The sequence below is a fragment of the Panthera pardus genome, unplaced genomic scaffold (assembly GCF_024362965.1).
Source record: "Panthera pardus isolate Hobbes unplaced genomic scaffold, ASM2436296v1 HiC_scaffold_2, whole genome shotgun sequence".
In the NCBI taxonomy this organism is placed as follows: Eukaryota; Metazoa; Chordata; class Mammalia; order Carnivora; family Felidae; genus Panthera; species Panthera pardus.
This window is the reverse complement of record NW_026526765.1, coordinates 77,588,355-77,607,775: the sequence shown is the minus strand read 5'-3', so window position 1 is coordinate 77,607,775 and position 19,421 is coordinate 77,588,355. Positions and strand designations below refer to the sequence as shown.

The 19,421-nt window shown below is 35.6% G+C and overlaps 1 long non-coding RNA gene across 1 annotated transcript; it reads right to left on the bottom strand.

Moving 5' to 3' along the window:
- Positions 1 to 1,504: 1,504 nt before the first annotated feature.
- On the bottom strand, positions 1,505 to 18,128 carry LOC128778358 (uncharacterized). The gene is made up of 3 exons (XR_008423957.1): positions 17,963 to 18,128; positions 8,956 to 9,107; positions 1,505 to 1,658 (listed from the first exon to the last, which is right to left on the bottom strand). It is a non-coding gene; the product is annotated as an uncharacterized LOC128778358 (long non-coding RNA).
- Positions 18,129 to 19,421: the final 1,293 nt, after the last annotated feature.

The following is a 19,421-nucleotide window of genomic DNA, read 5'->3' as shown; positions in this document are numbered from 1 at the left end:
CATGTGACTCTCAAATCTTTGAGGCAGTGACTTGCTATACATTTTATTTCATTTGGCTAAGTTCTAGCTGGCTTTTAGTACATGAAGTCTTAGAATAAGCAGACAATCCATGCTTATAGAAGCCAGATCTTTAGCAGATAGATCAAAGCCAGAGTGTGAGAAGGATTGATTGTAAAGGGGAGTGAAGGAAATTTTAGGGTAACTGAAAGTTTCTATATCTTAATTATAGTGGTGGTTACATGACTATATATACATATACACATATGCATATATACACATGTGTATATGTATGTATATCTATGTATGTATATCTATATGTGTATATCTGTCAACATTTTTCAAGTGTTTTAAGTTGATGCTCTATCAAGTTTTGGGCTTTCATAGTAATTTTGGAGACCCCTCCACTTACTCTCAATGCTGGGAAACACTCACCAGCAGTTCTTTTTGATCTTGGGTAATCATCATCTATAGAAAATCACGTATATTTCTTCCTTCATTTATTGGGCATTTGATACAGCCCTATTCAGACTTTTTTTTTTCTGCAATCTCACTGTTTATTCCAACATATTCTCAGAGCCCACAGAACTACCTCTTGTTTTGCCATCAGAGACCATGGCTGTAGAAACAGCCTCTGGGGGAGCCTGTGTGGCTCAGTCAGTTAAGCATCTGACTTCAGCTCAGGTCATGATCTCATGGTTCATGAGTTCAAGCCCCTCATTGGGCTCTGTGGTGACAGCATGGAGCACCGAGCCTGCTTTGTATTCTGTATCTCTCTCTCTCTCTCTCTGCCTCTCCCCCACTCACATTCTGTCTGTCTCTCTCAAAAATAAATAAATAAATAAATAAACATTAAAAAAAAAGAAAAAAAAATAAACAGCCTCTGGTCTTTCATTGCCTCAAGGTGAATCAGTTATGATCCCAATGTATCTTACAAACCAAAGAGGACAAGTTCTAAGAAGTCTCACTGAAACCCTCTTCAATTGACTTAAACTTTGGTAGAAGGATTCTCCAAACCCTCTTACATATTTGCAATAGTCTTCAAAGAAATTATTTCCAAGGGGCTCCTGGGTGGCTCAGTTGGTTAAGCATCCCACTCTTGATTTCGGCTCAGGTCTTAATCTCACGTTTCCTGAGATTGAGCCACACGTCAGACTCTGCTGACAGCATGGATCCTGTTTGGGATTCTCTCTCACCCTCTCTTTCTGCCCCTCCCCTCCTTGCTCATGTTCTCTCTCTCTCTCTCTTTCTCTCAAAATAAATAAACATAAAAAAAGAAATTCTTGTTCTAATATAGATCTCTTCTCTTCTCTACATTTGGGTTATAAAACTAGGTCCTGGTTTTCTATTCTGCAAGTTTTATTTTATGTGGCCTGGCACCTCATGGCTGGACTTTTCTTGGACTTTTAGTCAAAACCTTCATGAAGCTTCCCATTTTAATATTATATTTTAGAAAAACAAAATAGGTAAAAATTCAAATATTAAAAAGATAAGGGGGCACCTGGGTGGCTCAGTCAGCTAAGCTTCTGACTTCAGCTCAGGTCGTGATCTCATTGTTCATGAGTTTGAGCCCCGCACCAGGCTCTCTACTGTCAGCGTGGAGCCCATGTGGTTCCTGTCTCCCTCTCTGTCTCTGCCCCTCCCCAGCTTGTGCTTTCTCTCTGTCTCAAAAATGAATAAAAAACATTTTAAAAACGAAAAAAAAAGATAGACAACAAATGTTTTCACCCCATTCCATACATCCTCCCTACATACAAACACTCTTTGCAGTTTATTGTGTTATATACGTACAGGTTCCCACATAGAAGTATCATATAAATAATGATATATGTTATGTGCCTTAGGTTATTTTGCGGCATATGCTTTCTTCTCTCAAGAATACATTTACTAATTTTTCAATATCAGTATGAGAGATTTATCTCAATTTTTAGTGGCTGTATGGTATTTCCTGGTGTGAATATAGCCAGTCCCTTATTGCAGGGTATTTAAGATTTTTTGTCTTTTGATATAACAAATACTGCAGCAATGGAGAACTTTTTATGTATTTTCAAAGACATAAATGGGCTTATTTTATATGATAAAAAACTAAAATTAAAATTTCTAAATCAAAGGGTATTGTGATTACATATTTTGATGTATATTGCCAAGTTGCTCTCAAATCTGTCAAGCTAATTTAGATTTTTAGCAATGGGAACTGTTTTCCTATACCCCTGTAATGCTGTCTTATCAAACAGTGGACTTTAACAATGTAAGAGAAGAAAAGTGATACCTCATCTTCACAAATCATGTCCTTTGTATATTTTCTATTTGGCTGTTAGTTCTTTTCTCCTTGTGATTTGTTCATACTCTGGTTGTATTAAGTCTACCACTTAGAGTGAAAATTTCCCTCCAGTTTGTATTTTATATTATCATTTCAGGATATTTTTGCTTTGCAGTAACTTCTATGTCCTATTTTTAATGCCTTTTTCCTTTTTTTACAGATTCTAGGAATTTCATCTTGCTTATAAATTTTATTACCATCACAAAATACTTATGGTTTTAATGTTTATGCATATTTAATTTTCTAAGCCACTGTAATGTCATCTTAAGAAGTATTGAAATATTGAAACTGTACCAGAAGACATTTCTATTTCATTCATTTCATATACTGCATGCCCAAAGAATACGTAAGAGAAAACAACTTTGGAACATCCTGCATTTATGGGTTAGATAAAGTTCTTTCTCTAAGTTGTAGACTTCTGACTCAATTGTTCTTAGATTTTAGGCTGTTTGAAAAACATAATATGTAATAATTGTATTCTCTATTTCTATATTGTTTTCTACACTGAAAATTACTGAAACATGCATTACCTAAATTATGTCTGATAACAAGTATGTAAAAAAATTAGTCCAATATAGCCATCTTTATTTTTAATTTTTTTTATTTTGAGATAATTATAGTTTCACATGTAATTGAAAGAAATAATACAGAGAGCTAACATGTACCAGTTATCCAACGGTAACATCTTGCAAAACTATAGTATAATACCACAACCAGGTACTAGTCTTATTTCACAGTAGAAATATACTGAAGAATGTCTTATTTGGTATCAATAATCTTCAAATAAGCAGATAGCCAATTAGGTGAAAGCTAGAAGTATATTTGCAATAGGGGAAAAAAAACTAAGCTTAAACTTAAGAAATGTGTGTAAAAGGAAATGTCTTCATAAGGAAAATTATATATTTCTAAAAGACACAAAAGGAGATTCGAACAAATGAAAACACATGCATACAAACACTCAACATCATAAAGATGATTATTTGTAAATTTCATTCCAACAAATATACTATTAGGTTTTTAAATTTTTCTTCCTAGAAATAGATGGGTCATTATATGAAAAACTAGTAGTAAGAGTAGTCAAGAAACTTTTAAAAGAGAGCAATGAGAACAGACTAGTTCTACCTCTAAATAAAGAAATATTATGTTTTAGAACATGGACAGATAGCATGAAGCAGAATAAAAACATTCAAAAACAGACCCCAGAGAAGAAACAAAAAACAAAAAAATATTAGAATATGGTACAGGTGGCATTTCAAACCAGTAAGGAAAAGATAGACTTTTATATAAATAGTATTATAACAACTTCATATCTTCATAGAAACAATTAAAATTCCTCACATCAAAAATCAGTATAAATTCAAAATAGATTTTTAATTCAAAAGAAAAAATAAGTAAACCTAGATATATATGAGGAGAAACACAGGTGAATTCCTTTTATTCAAAAGTTAGAGAAAAATCTTCCTAACTATGACTTATAACTTAGAAGAAATAAAGAAATGATTGGTTGTTAGGTCCGGAGAAACAAAAAACAATAAGAAAAGAAACATTTGGGAGGAAAAGCAAATGACACAATGAGAAAAATATTTATAAGTTTTCTCGGAGACAAAATATGCCTAATATATAAAGAAGTCATAGAAATTAAGTCAAATGCTAACAATTCAATAAGAATATAGGCAAAATATACGAACAAATAAATCATAGAACAATAAATGCAAATGGATTTTAAAATCATATTTTAAAATGCCCAATCTCACTCATAATAAGCAAAAAATAATAATAATAAATAAGGGGAAAGTCATTTTATTTAGAAATATATAAAAGTTTGAAAACATTTTTTGGCTAAGGTGTAGGGAAACAAGAATGACCATTATTTTTCTGATGGTGATGCAAAGTAGTACAACTCATAAGGGGACTATACAATATCAAATGAAAAATGTGTATTTGCTCTCTAAATCAATAGTACCATTTTCAGGAATTTTTGCCAAATTACAAAGTTATAAAATAACCTTTGCACAAAGATATTCATTGCAGTATTGTATTAAATAATTAAAGGTTGGAGGCAACCAAATTGACCCTTAACAGAGAACTGAGGTGGGGCACCTGAGCGCCTCAGTCAGTTGAGCCTCCAACTTTTGATTTTGGCTCAGGTGAATATCCCAGGGTCATGGGATCCAGCCCCACAGTGGTCTCCGTGCTGATCATGGAGCCTGTTAAGATTCTCTCTCCCTCTCTCTCTCTTTCTCTCTCTCTCTCCTGCCCTTCACTCAAATGTACATGTGTATTCTTGCTCTCTCTCAAATACATTAATACAATTAAAACAAAACAGAGAATGGAGGAATTAAACATATTATATCCACAGTGAAGTACTCTGTAATTGTAATTTTAAATTAATATTTGAATATCAACATTAACTCCATAAAATATACATAATCTTAACTGTATTCAATATAAATTGGTAGAGTACTCTTATTTAGTTCCCTGCTCTATTTCCAAACTTCCCTTTTATTAAAAGGACATCTTTTTTAATGTTTATTTATTCTGAGACAGAATTAGAGAGAGAGAGTGAGCAGGGGAGGGGCAGAGAGAGAGGGAGGGAGAGAGACAATCCCAAGTAGGCTTTGTGCTGTCAGAGCAGAGCACAATGCAGAGCTCAATCTTATAAAACACGAGATCATGACCTGAGCTGAAATCAAGAGTCAATGCTTAATCAACTGAGCCACCCAGGTGCCCCAAAAGGACATCTTTAATGAACACATTTTACAAAAATGTATCACTTATGTCTATTTTTATTTCTTAGAAAAATTACTAAGAGTAAAATTATTGGATAAAAGGATAAGAACAACCTTATAGGTTTTCATGTATATATCTAAATTTTCCTTAAGAAAAGTTATGCCTTTTTACACTTTCACCAATAATATAAGGAAATGTCACTTTGATAGCACTTATGCACATACTCTACAATCATTGGATTTGAATATTTTCCAACATGATAGATTAAAAAAAAACTGGTATCTCATAGATCTCATTAGAATCTTTGTTGTCTAGTAAAATGGAATAGTTTCTCAAAAATATCATTAATATTAATATTTATTTTTGAATTCCCCATCTGTGATCTTGTCCTGCCTCCCAATTCAGGTATTCAAATTTTTCTTATTTTAGTTTTTATAAATATTTTTAATACCAAAAATATTTATCTGTCAAACATTTTTCAAATTTATCCCCGTATGTGATTTTTATTTTTCAGCTTCTCCTTTTTAAAATTATATTTTGTGGGACACCTGGGTGGCTCAGTCAGTTAAGCATTTGACTCTTGGCTACAGTGCAGGTCATGATGTCATGGTTCATGGAATCCAGCCCTGTGTTGGGCTCTGAGCTGACAGTGAGGAGCCTGCTTGGGATTCTCTCTTTCTATCTTTCTCTCTTTGCCTCTCCCTTGCTCATACATGCACACGTGTGTGCACGTGCTCTCTCTCTCTCTCTCTCAAAATAAATAAATAAACATTAATCAATAAATAAATAAATAATTTTGTGATTAATGCAAACAAATTCTATAATGTGAAAATTTGAAAGAATAAGTAGACAAATACAATGTATACTCCAAAACAGATGAAGGGCACAAAATATGAAGCATAAAGTAATGTTTCTTATAAACAATAACTTGGGGGCGCCTGGGTGGCTCAGTCGGTTAAGCATCTGACTTCAGCTCAGGTCATGATCTCACGGTCTATGAGTTCGGGCCGTGTCGGGCTCTGTGCTGACAGCTCAGAGCCTGGAGCCTGCTTCAGATTCTGTGTCTCCCTCTCTCTCTGACTCTCCCCTGCTCATACTCTCTCTCTCTCTCAAAAATAAATAAAAACATTAAAAACAATTTTAATAAAAAAATAAATAACTTGAAATTCATATGATTGACTTATTTCTGGGTTGGGTTTATGGATAGAAAATATCTCCTTTCTTTGGAAATTTAAAATCAGTCCGGACACACTGACCACTGGAACATGGGAACATCAACTTGAAACTCTATGAACTAGAGTGTTGTTGATGCGTGTAGTTCTCAAATTTCCTGTGCATAGAAGCATAGGTGAGGTTTATTTTCCAGAATGCACCTGATTTTTTGTTTTAAATATCAAAAAATATATTGACTAATAGAGTAAGTCCTTCAAATGTACACTTTCTAATTTGTAAAGTGTTGCCTTATTTTGGCTTCTCCAGACAGTGCCTCTTTTTAAGAAATTCAAATATACCTTCAAATGGACCATCTTTAAACTGCTACAATTATGCTACATATGCTGAAATTTTAAAAAGCACCATTTGGAACTAATTTGAGTTATATTAATTCTTGGTGTTAGGTCGAGCATGGTAGCTCAATGAATCTGACATGTTGTCATTAGATGAAAACTGTCTCCCTTTTGACTTTATAGTGTTTAAGCCAGATTTATCAATTATACTTGACTTTGTAGAAGATTCCAATAAATCAGTGCTGTAGCACATGTCAGTTATTATACAGCAAGTCAATGAAGTGTCAAATTCAAAATCCTAGAGAAATTCAGGTCCCAGAATATTAGAGAAGCCTTGAGATACCAAAACTTATCTAGTATCAGCATTAAAGTAGCAATCCTGAAACAACTCCCATAAAACTTACATTAGAATCTGAGGTTTCCTTTCAATATATACACATAGTAAAGAAATAAGAATTTTTCATCTAATCATTTATGGCCTTTTAAATTTAACGAACAAAAGTGGAAACTTAATTATCATTCTAAGTCCCTTTCCTTTTTTCAATCCTGGATAAAGACAAGTTTTATAATTTTTATTTCCAAAATAAAGTTTTAGGTCTTCATATATTCTCAGCCGCATTTAATGTATTAAGAGATTGATTATATAATTTTGGATGTCTGTGTCACTTTGTTTTTGCACCTGACTTAACATTTGTTCCTGCCATCAAGTCAGATCCTTCTGATGTTTTCAAACTCATCAATTTAGACATTTTAACATGTTTCAGATCCATTTTTTATTATTAAAATTAGAGAGTAGAATTCAGCATATTTAGTAAAGAAATAAATTTTACTTTCCACATTGCATTTCTAGGTTCAGCCATTTCAATGGGAATTTGAAAGATGAATTAGGGAATTGTAGCTGTTAATTGATCTGATTCTCTAATTAGCAGGATAGACATCTGGCCATTGATTTTTTTCTTCCAAGAATTTTGGCTGTTGGATAACAGAAGGTACTCACTTGCTACGGGAATGGTGAACATCACATTTTGAAAGCTACTGCATTAGCAGTGTCGTAAGCAATTGTGTCAGAATAAATGTGGCCCTTTCACCTTGCCTGTGTTGCTTTGTGGAGGCCTGTCAGGCCTGGTTTACTAGCCCGAAAACTCAAGTCAAGGGGAGGCAACTAGAAGCAAGGCTGTCACTTGCATTGTAATTTTGTTTACAGTATTTATGCTTAGAGATGATTTTCCCATTCAAAGATAAGAATCATTCAACTGTATTGCAATTATTTTATTTCTTTCTGTTTTAATATTAAATCCATCTAAAATAAATTTGTATAAATGGAGGAGAAATTTATCATTTTTAAAAATTTTGTTGTGTGATCTTGGAATTTATTTTTTTAAGTTTTAATGTAAACTCCAGTTAGTTAACAAACACTGTAATATTAGTCTCAAGTGTACAATACAGTGATTCAGCACTTCCATACAACACCTGTTCTCATCACAAGTGTCCTCCTTAATCCCCATCACCTATTTTAGCCATCCCCCCCCAACTCCCATACCATCAGTTTGTTCTCTATAGTTAAGAGTCTGTGTCTTGGTTTACTGATCTCTCTCTCTTTTATTTTTTCCCTTTGCTCATTTGTTTTGTTTATTAAATTCCACAGATGAGTGAAATTATATGGTATTTATCTTACTCTAATTGACTTATTTTGCTTAGCATAATGCTCTATAGCTCCATCCATGTCTTTGCAAAAGGAGAATTTTATCATTTTAGAATATCAATCATTGCCACTCCATGTACAGAACAATGTACCCTTTCTTTAAAGGATATTAATATGAATTGAATGGAAATTTCTCTTATGTACTATTAACATTTTGGCTAAACTCATGTGAGTATTTCTATATCTCATATTTCATTGTTAACAAATTTCAAAATATTTAAAATATTGTCATCAAGGGACTGGAGTTTAATGGAGATGCCTTTTGTTTTTAAAAATAAGTAGTCTTTCTTATTATTCTATATATATTACTTTTCATGTAAAGTTGTTATTGTATTTATTTTTTTAGTTTACTGTGAGCTTTTATTCTATTATGGTATTTTTAGATTTTGGAAATAGTTTTTAAAACATTTAAAAAGATGAGATGGAATTTATAACAGATTTCATTATATTGGCCCATTCTTGCATTCTATTTTACCACAGATTAGTCTGAAAATTTCTGTGAATTAGGTGCGATTAGGTTTTTTTTAATGTGAAGTTATAAGGTAAATCAATATTTTTAGTTCATATCTTTTTTCAGATTTTTGTTCAGAGTTATACAAGTGTCATGGAAAGAACTGAAAGTGTTCATCTTCTTTCTGTTTCAGCAGAGAATTTGTGACAAGGAAAATTGGTGCCTTAAAAGCTGTAAAATAAAAACTCACCTGTTAGCCTCTCTGGACAGAGTCTTTGCATGAGCTATAAGATTCAGAGTCTGAAACCCAAAGGGCATACAGTGATGAATTGGATATTTTTTCCCTCGAATCATATGCTTGAACCAAGTTCCACACAGCCCAGATCCACACATCTCAGTCCTCTGAAAGGAGAGGAATAGCAGGGAGGCATAATGGTTAAGGACAGTCTTTGGAATCAGACACATTTAAGATTGAATGCCAGTTTTGATGTTAAAAACCTGATTTTACCTTCCTAAGCCCCGGTTCACTCTATGTAAAATATAATAAAAATGCCTTGCGGTATACTTTTATATTCAATTTATATTCAAATAGTACCTTACACGTCAAGGATTAGTGAAGGCTTTGTAGAGAAACTGTTTTGTTTTTTTGTGATCTTTTTAAAGAAATCCAAGAATATCATGTTTCCACCTAATAGTTGATATAAAAATTAATTTTCCATCAAGTAATTCTTAAAAGAACTGAATTTCACTATGTCGTCAACCAATATATTTTAAATGCTTGGTTCACACACTTACAAAGGTCTCAAATATTTTTTAACCAAATATTGTCATTTCTGTACTGACTGAACTTCTCTGTATTAATCTAAGCTGCTCTTGTCACCAAAGAAAAATGGGTCATTAATCTTTTTATAATTTCTATTAACAAAATGGATATAGTCCTTTGAAATGAAAAGATACAATCCAAGTTCAATTTGGGATACTAAGGTACATTTCTCCTTTGAAAATTCCATATAAAAGAAGTTAAAGGAAATCAACAATGGTGCTGATATTGTTATATAAATATTGTATGTTGACTGATGGCCATATAAATATTTGAGTGAACACATAAAAATTGGATAATTCCTATCTTGCCCTTGATATCTAAAATTTGTGCAAAGCTTTTGGGATGAGCGCTGGGTGTTGTATGGAAACCAATTTGACAATAAATTTCATATATTGAAAAAAATAAAATAAAATAAAATTTGTGCAAAGCATTCTCACAAATGACAAAGGAAATTAAAAAAATGGTCAAAATATGAATGTATAATTAATAGAAAGGCAATCCAATATCTACATGAAGTGATATTCAAACTCAGTAGTAACTTAAAAAATTAAAACCATAATGAAATATAGCTTAATACACATCATTTTTCCCAATATTAGAATAACATGAATAACATGAAGTGCCAGCAAATATAGGAAAAGGTAGGAATCTTCATGCTTTGCAGGCAGTAGTGTAAATGACTCAACAGTAGATGCATTATTTAGCAGATTTAAGTGAAAGGTAGTGTTGCACTTCCACTTCTAGACTGTCATATTGCAACAGTGGCAACAGTGCAAAATGGAACATGAACAAAAATATCCATCCTATTATCGTTTTGATAGTAAGGAGATATAAGCAACCTAATTGTAGCAAATGCTACTGATGTCCTGACCATCTTCTCTTTGTAGGACTTGTGTACCCATCCCACAACTCCCATGGGTATTGGTCACTAAAAACTTCACACCTGCACCTTTCTTCAGAGGATCAACGTTGGTTGACAGAAGTTTCCAACCCAGGAGGTGCCTACACGGTTTCCAAACTCACCTTTCCACTCTTTTTCTCTATCTAGTTCTGTCTCAAAGCCATCCATTAACCTATGAGTAATTGATTGATGTGGACATAAATAATCCAAATTCTTTGCCTCTGGGCAGGGCAACATCTGAAGTATAATTCACATTCAAGAGCCCCTTAGGATCAGGCTAGATGAGTCCTGAAACCACTTCTTTACCTGCTTTCCTCACTACCTTCCAAGTTTCTCCTAGGAGAACTCCCTCAATAAATGACACAAAAATTTTCATCCCAAACTCTGCTTGTTGGAAGCTTGCAATAAGAAGCTATTGTATCTGTTAGAAGAAGAATGCTTAACTGAAATATATAATGTGATGATGGATTACTCCACAGTGGTAAAAAGAAATGAATCTACCTACATAAACCAACATGAGTAATTTGCAAAAACATAATATTAGGCCAAAAAACAAAGAAAAAAAGTATAGCCAATACCATCGATGTAAAACAGGCATGAAAATATTATCAGTTTCTAATTAATTATTTATTTGCAATCAAGAAAAATGGTGTATAAAAGCTGAGTTGAAGGTGGAACAGAGGAGAGATACAAAATAATGACAATTGTGCATGGGTCAGTGCTAAAAATGACTATGAACTGAGGAGTTTTCTACATGAATTTCATGACTCTGTCAAAAACAGTAACAAATTAACAAAATGACATTAACAAAATGACAACAACACGCTGGGCGCTTAATGCAAATTCTTACTTCCTAACTGGTAGCTCATTTATTTTTCTTTTCCTGATTAATGAATAAAAGTATATCTGAAAACATTCTTCAATATGACACAGGGCTTTCCATCCTAATCCAACTTACTTTGAGAGTACACACATATAAAAAAGATATTCAATTATTAATGATTTTCTAAATTGTAATATATTTCCTTTCTATTATTTCTACCTGCTCCCTGCTTTAGTAATCCCTTCTTTAGTAACTTTCTAGATTAGTGTAAATATATATTAACTGACTTCTTGACACATTATTGGATGAGTGGCATAGGTGATTTTGAGGGGCGCCTGCGTGGCTCAGTCAGTGTCCGACTTCGGCTCAGGTCATGATATCACAGTTTGTACATTCACTCACGTGGGGCTCTGTGCTGACAGCTCAGAGCCTGGAGCCTGCCTCAGATTCTGTGTCTCCCTCTTTCTCTCTCCCCTTCCCCTGCTTGATCTCTGTCTCTCTCTCTCTCTCTCTCAACAAAATAAGCATTAAAAAAAAGATGATTTTGAATGCTATGGCTGATATTTTTACATATAAAAACATAACTTTGCATACTTTGTCCAAGACTATTCACTGATAGCACTGTACTATTTGGATGCAATAAAGAATTTCACCAATGTGCCTGCAATAAAACGTTCAGGATAATAGTATATTTAAATGTTTATATTTTGAAAGCTATTGACAAAAACTTTGGATGCAGAAAACTTCAATAAAATATTAATAATTTTGTAAATAGGGCTCCAGAAATTCTTTTTTTTCAATATATAAAATTTATTGTCAAATTGGTTTCCATACAACACCCAGTGCTCATCCCCATAGGTGCCCTCCTCAATATCCATCACCCACCTTCCCCTCCCTCCCACCCCCCATCAACCCTCAGTTTGTTCTCAGTTTTTAGGAGTCTCTTATGCTTTGGTTCTCTCCCACTCTAACCTTTTTTTTTTTTTTTCCTTCCCCTCCCCCATGGGTTTCTGTTAAGTATCTCAGGATCCACATAAGAGTGAAAACATATGGTATCTGTCTTTCTCTGTATGGTTTATTTCACTTAGCATAACACTCTCCAGTTCCATCCACATTGCTACAAAGGGCCATATTTCATTCTTTCTCATTGCCACGTAGTACTCCATTGTGTATATAAACCACAATTTCTTTATCCATTCATCAGTTGATGGACATTTAGGCTCTTTCCATAATTTGGCTATTGTTGAGAGTGCTGCTATAAACATTGGGGTACAAGTGCCCCTATGCATCAGCGCTCCTGTATCCCTTGGGTAAATTCCTAGCAGTGCTATTGCTGGGTCATAGGGTAGGTCTGTTTTTAATTTTTTGAGGAACCTCCGCACCATTTTCCAGAATGGCTGCACCAATTTGCATTCCCACCAACAATGCAAGAGGGTTCCCAATTCTCCACATGCTGTCCAGCATCTATAGTATCCTGATTTGTTCATTTTGGCCACTCTGACTGGCGTGAGGTGATATCTGAGTGTGGTTTTGATTTGTATTTGCCTGATGAGGAGCGATGTTGAGCATCTTTTCATGTGCCTGTTGTCCATCCAGATGTCTTCTTTAGAGAAGTGTCTATTCATGTTTTCTGCCCACTTCTTCACTGGATTATTTGTTTTTTGGGTGTGGACTTTGGTGAGGTCTTTATACATTTTGGATACTAGCCCTTTGTCCGATATGTCATTTGCAAATATCTTTTCCCATTCCGTTGGTTGCCTTTTAGTTTTGTTGGTTGTTTCCTTTGCTGTGCAGAAGCTTTTTATCTTCATGAGGTCCCAATAGTCCATTTTTGCTTTTAATTCCCTTGCCTTTGGGGATGCGTCAAGTAAGAAATTGCTAGGACTGAGGTCAGAGAGGTCTTTTCCTGCTTTCTCCTCTAGGGTTTTGATGGTTTCAGGTCCTTTATCCATTTTGAGTTTGTTTTTGTGAATGGTGTGAGAAAGTGGTCTAGTTTCAACCTTCTGCATGTTGCTGTCCAGTTCTCGCAGCACCATTTGTTAAAGAGACAGTCTTTTTTCCATTGGATGTTCTTTCCTGCTTTGTCAAAGATTAGTTGGCCATAGGTTTGTGGGTATAGTTCTGGGGTTCCTATCCTATTCCATTGGTCTATGTGTCTGTTTTTGTGCCAATACCATGCTGTCTTGATGATGACAGCTTTGTAGTAGAGGCTAAAGTCTGGGATTGTGATGCCTCCTGCTTTGGTCTTCTTCAAAATTACTTTGGCTATGCGGGCCTTTTGTGGTTCCATATGAATTTTAGGATTGCTTGTTCTAGCTTCAAGAAGAATGCTGGTGCAATTTTGATTGGGATTGCATTGAATATGTATATAGCTTTGGGTAGTATTGACATTTGGGCAATATTTATTCTTCCAATCCATGAGCAGGGAATGTTTTTCCATTTCTTTATATCTTCTTCAATTTCCTTCATAAGCTTTCTATAGTTTTCAGCATACAGATCTTTTACATCTTTGGTTAGATTTATCCCTAGGTAATTTATGCTTCTTGGTGCAATTGTGAATGGGATCAGTTTCTTTATTTGTCTTTCTGTTGCTTCATTATTAGTGTATAAGAATGCAACTGATTCCTGTACATTGATTTTGTATCCTGCAACTTTGCTAAATTCATGTATCAGTTCTAGCAGAGTTTTGGTGGAGTCTATCAGATTTTCCATGTATAATATCATCCCATCTGCAAAAAGTGAAATCTTGACTTCATATTTGCCATTTTTGATGCCTTTGATTTCCTGTTGTTGTCTGCTGACGCTAGAACTTCCAACACTATGTTAAACAACAGCGGTGAGAGTGGACGTCCCTGTCGTGTTCCTGATCTCAGGGAAAAAGCTCTCAGTTTTTCCCCATTGAGAAAGATGTTAGCTGTGGGCTTTTCATAAATGGCTTTATGATCTGTAGGCATGATCCTTATATCCCGACTTTCTCGAGGGTTTTTATTGACAAAGGTTGCTTAATTTTGTCAAAGGCCTTTTCTGCATCGATTGACAGGATCATATGGTTCTTACCTTTTCTTTTATTAATGTGGTGTATCGCGTTGATTGATTTGCAAATGTTGAACCAGCCCTGCATCCCAAGAATGAATCCCACTTGATCATGGTGGATAATTCTTTTTATATACTGTTGAATTCGATTTGCTAGTATCTTATTCAGAATTTTTGCATCCATATTCATCAGGGATATTGGCCTGTAGTTCTCTTTTTTTACTGGGTCTCTGGTTTAGGAATCAAAGTAATACTGGCTTCATAGAATGAGTCTGGAAGTTTTCCTTCCCTTTCTATTTTTTTGTAATAGCTTGAGAAGGATAGGTATTATCTCTGCTTTAAACATCTGGTAGAACCCCCCTGGGAAGCCATCTGGTTCTGGACTCTTATTTGTTGGGAGATTTTTGATGACTGATTCAATTTCTTCCCTGGTTATGGGTCTGTTCGAGCTTTCTATTTTCTCCTGATTGAGTTTTGGAAGTGTGTGCCTGTTTAGGAATTTTTCCATTTCTTCCAGGTTGTCCAGTTTGTTGGCATATAATTTTTCATAGTATTCCCTGATTATTGCTTGTATCTCTGAGGGATTGGTTATAATAATTCCATTTTCATTCATGATTTTATCTATTGGGTCATCTCCCTTTTCTTTTTGAGAAGCGTGGCTAGAGGTTTATCAATTTTGTTTATTTTTTCAAAAAACCAACTCTTGGTTTCGTTGATCTGCTCTACATTTTTTTTAGATTCTATATTGTTTATTTCTACTCGATCTTTATTATTTCTCTTCTTCTGCTGGGTTTAGGCTGTCTTTGCTGCTGTGCTTCTATTTCCTTTAGGTGTGCTGTTAGAGTTTGTATTTGGGATTTTTCTTGTTTCTTGAGATAGGCCTGGATTGCAATGTATTTTCCTCTCAATACTGCCTTCGCTGCATCCCAAAGTGTTTGGATTGTTGTATTTTCATTTTCGTTTGTTTCCATATATTTTTTAATTTCTTCTCTAATTGCCTGGTTGACCCATTCATTCTTTAGTAGGGTTTTCTTTAACCTCCATGCTTTGGAGGTTTTCCAGACTTTTTCCTGTGGTTGATTTCAAGCTTCATAGCATTGTGGTCTGAAAGTATGCATGGTATGATCTCAATTCTTGTATACTTATGAAGGGCTGTTTTGTGACCCAGTATGTGATATCTTGGAGAATGTTCCATGTGCACTCAAGAAGAAAGTATATTCTGTTGCTTTGGGATGCAGAGCTCTAAATATATCATTCAGGGCCCTTGCTTATTTATTGACCATGTGTCTAGATGATCTATCCATTTCTGTAAGTGGAGTGTTAAAGTCCCCTGCAATTACCACATTCTTATCAATAAGGTTGTTTATGTTTGTGAGTAATTGTTTTATATATCTGGGTGCTCCCGTATTAGGCGCATAGACATTTATGATTGTTAGCTCTTTCTGATGGATAGACCCTGTGATTATTATATAATGCCCTTCTTCATCTCTTGTTACAGCCTTTAATTTAAAGTCTAGTTTGTCTGATATAAGTATGGCTACTCCAGCTTTCTTTTGACTTCCAGTAGCATGATAAATAGTTCTCCATCCCCTCACTCTCAATCTGAAGGTGTCCTCAGGTCTAAAATGAATCTTTTGTAGACAGCAAATAGATGGGTCTTGTTTTTTTATCCATTCTGATACCCTATGTCTTCTGGTTGGCGCATTTAGTCCATTCACGTTCAGTGTTATTATAGAAAGATATGGGTTTAGAGTCATTGTGATGTCTATAGGTTTCATACTTGTAGCGATGTCTTTGGTACTTTGTCTCACAGGATCCCCCTTAGGATCTCTTGTAGGGCTGGTTTAATGGTGACAAATTCCTTCAGTTTTTGTTTGTTAGGGAAGACCTTTATGTCTCCTTCTATTCTAAATGACAGACTTGCTGGATAAAGGATTCTCGGCTGCATATTTTTTCTGTTTATCACATTGAAGATTTCCTGCCATTCCTTTCTGGCCTGCCAAGTTTCAGTAGAGAGTTTGGTCACGAGTCTTATCCGTCTCCCTGTATATGTTAAAGCACGTTTATCCCTAGCTGCTTTCAGAATTTTCTCTTTATCCTTGTATTTTGCCAGTTTCACTATGATATGTCATGCAGAAGATTGATTCAAGTTACGTCTGAAAGTTCTCTGTGCCTCTTGGATTTCAATGCCTTTTCCTTCCCCAGATCAGAGAAGTTCTCAGCTATTATTTCTTCAAGTGCACCTTCAGCACCTTTCCCTCTCTCTTCCTCCTCTGGGATACCAATTATGAGTATATTATTTCTTTTTAGTGCATCACTTAGTTGTCTAGTTTTCCTTTCATACTCCTGGATTTTTTTATCCAGCTTCCTCTTTTTCCATAATTTTTTTTTCAATTTTTTTTAACGTTTATTTATTTTTGAGATGGAGAGAGACAGAGCATGAACAGGGGAGGGGCAGAGAGAGAGGGAGACACAGAATCTGAAATGGGCTCCAGGCTCTGAGCTGTCAGCACAGAGCCCGACGCAGGGCTAGAACTCACAGGCCGTGAGATCATGACTTGAGCTGAAGTTGGCCGCTTAACCGACTGAGCCACCCAGGTGCCCCTCTTGTTCCATAATTTTATCTTCTAGTTCACCTATTCTCTCCTCTGCTTCTTCAATCTGAGCCGTGGTTGTCTCCATTTTATTTTTCAGTTCATTTATAGCATTTTTTAGCTCCTCCTGACTGTTCCTTAGTCCCTTGATCTCTGTAGCAATAGATTCTCTGCTGTCCTATACTGTTTTCAAGCCCAGTGATTAATTTTATGACTATTATTCTAAATTCACTTTTTGTTATATTGTTTAAATCATTTTTGATCAGTTCGTTAGCTGGTATTTCCTGGACGTTTTTCTGAGGGGAATTCTTCCGTTTGGTCATTTTGGATAGTCCCTGGAGTGGTGCGGACCTGCAGTGCACTTCCCCTGTGCTGTCTTGAATAACTTGCATTGGTGGGCGGGGCCGCAGTCAGACCTGATGTCTGCCCCCAGCCCACCGCTGGGGCCACAGTCAGACTGGTGTGTGCCTTCTCTTCCCCTCTCCTAGGGGTGGGATTCACTGTGGGGTGGCGTGGTCTGTCTGGGATACTTGCACACTGCCAGACTTGTGGTGCTGGGGGTCTGGCGTATTAGCTGGGGTGGATTGGCAGGGTGCACAGGGGTGGGAGGGGCAGGCTCAGCTAGCTTTTCCTTCAGAGATCCGCTTCGGGAGGGACCCTGCGGCACCAGGAGGGAGTCAGACCCGCCGGAGGGATGGATCCGCAGAAGCACACCGTTGGGTGTTTGCGGGGTGCAAGCAAGTTCCCTGGCAGGAACTGATTCCCTTTGGGATTTTGGCTGGGGGAGGGGCGAGGGAGATGGCGCTGGCGAGCACCTTTGTTCCCCGCCAGGCTGAGCTCTGTCATCCGGGGCTCAACAACTCTCCCTCCTGTTGTCCTCCAGCCCTCCCACTCTCTGAGCAGAGCTGTTAACTTATAACCTACCAGATGTTAAGTCCCACTTGTTGTCAGAACACACTCTATCCGGCCCCTCCACTTTTGCAAGCCAGCCTCGGGGGCTCTGCTTGGCTAGCGGGCTGCCCCTCTGCCCTGGCTCCCTTCCGCCAGTCCGTGGAGCGCGCACTGCCTCTCCGCCCTTCCTACCCTCTTCCGTGGGCCTCTCATCTGCACTTGGCTCCAGAGAATCCGTTCTGCTAGTCTTCTGGCGGTTTTCTGGGTTATTTAGGCAGGTGTACGTGAAATCTAAGTGATCCGCAGGACGCGGTGAGCCCAGCATCCTCCTACACTGTCATCTTCCCAAGTCTCCAGAAATTCTATAAAGGAGGCCAACAAGTCAATTTTAAAGGGAAGATTTTAAAGTGTTTTATAACTCTTTAGGTTATATTGAGAAAATTCATATTCTCTATCAAACAAATGAGTACGAAAAGTGTCAGCTGATCTAGAACACAAGCAAGAGATGAGACAATGTGGAAAGATAATTCATCACTAATATTGTTAGGTTTTGATTGTGTGCATGCATACTCTCTTTTTCTTAAGAAGAAAATACCTTCCTTTGTCATTTATTATTCAACTTTTTACAGTAATACTCAATCCTAATATAAATTATGAGATATGATTAGGGTGAAATGAAAGTGATTTACTTGTACATAAGTGGGGACACATAAAAGGAATACAATTTTTGGCTATTGTAATGCAAGAAACATTCTATATCATTTCATTTTTATTTTTTAAGTTTTTATTTAAATTCCAGTTAGTTAACGTATAGTATAATATTGGTTTCAGTAGTACTTGGTGATTCATCACTCACATATAACACCCAGTCTACATCATTTTAATCATTATCATGTTCAAAATAGCTGATATATCACAGTGATTAAAGATTATGGTACTGTATTCTAAATTCTGACCTTGTATAAACTATTATTATAAATTTATCTCCTTAAAAAACCTAACACTTGAAGAAATACATTGAGCTTTCAACAGAGATTCTACCAAGTACTTTTAATTTTGACATTTTTTTTTAATGGAAGCCAAAGTATCTACATACTTTTTATAATTTACTTCTTCAAATGCCATTTTTGGGTTATGAGAGAAGAATTCCAGTATTATTAGTTCTGTGATGGAATTATAATTATAGATAAAGTCAGTAATTAAAATCTGCTGCATATGGAATAGACTCAGGTCCTTCCTAGATCTGACATATCTCACTTAAGCTGTCTGTAATTGTCATTAATAAATTTACATTAGAACTTGACAAAGAAGAACTATGAGTTTCCAATTGGAAATGATTGGTTCAGAGATTTTTTTTTTTCTTTTCAATTTGGAAACCATGAAAATTATATTCTGGGTATCCTTTAACTTCTAAAATTTTAGGCAAAGATGTGTGTCAACATAGGTATATTTGTCTAGGTAGAGAGCCTATAGATTTTCATCAGATTCTTTAAGAACACATTGAACCAACGAACCAACGAAACAAAAAAAAAAAAAAAAAACACATTTATTATATCACATCCACACATTATCTTTCCCATCCTTGTCTCTGTCTCTCTGTTTTCTCTCTCTCTATGAGTTAAACCAAAGTCCAGAGACATAAGTGGACTTG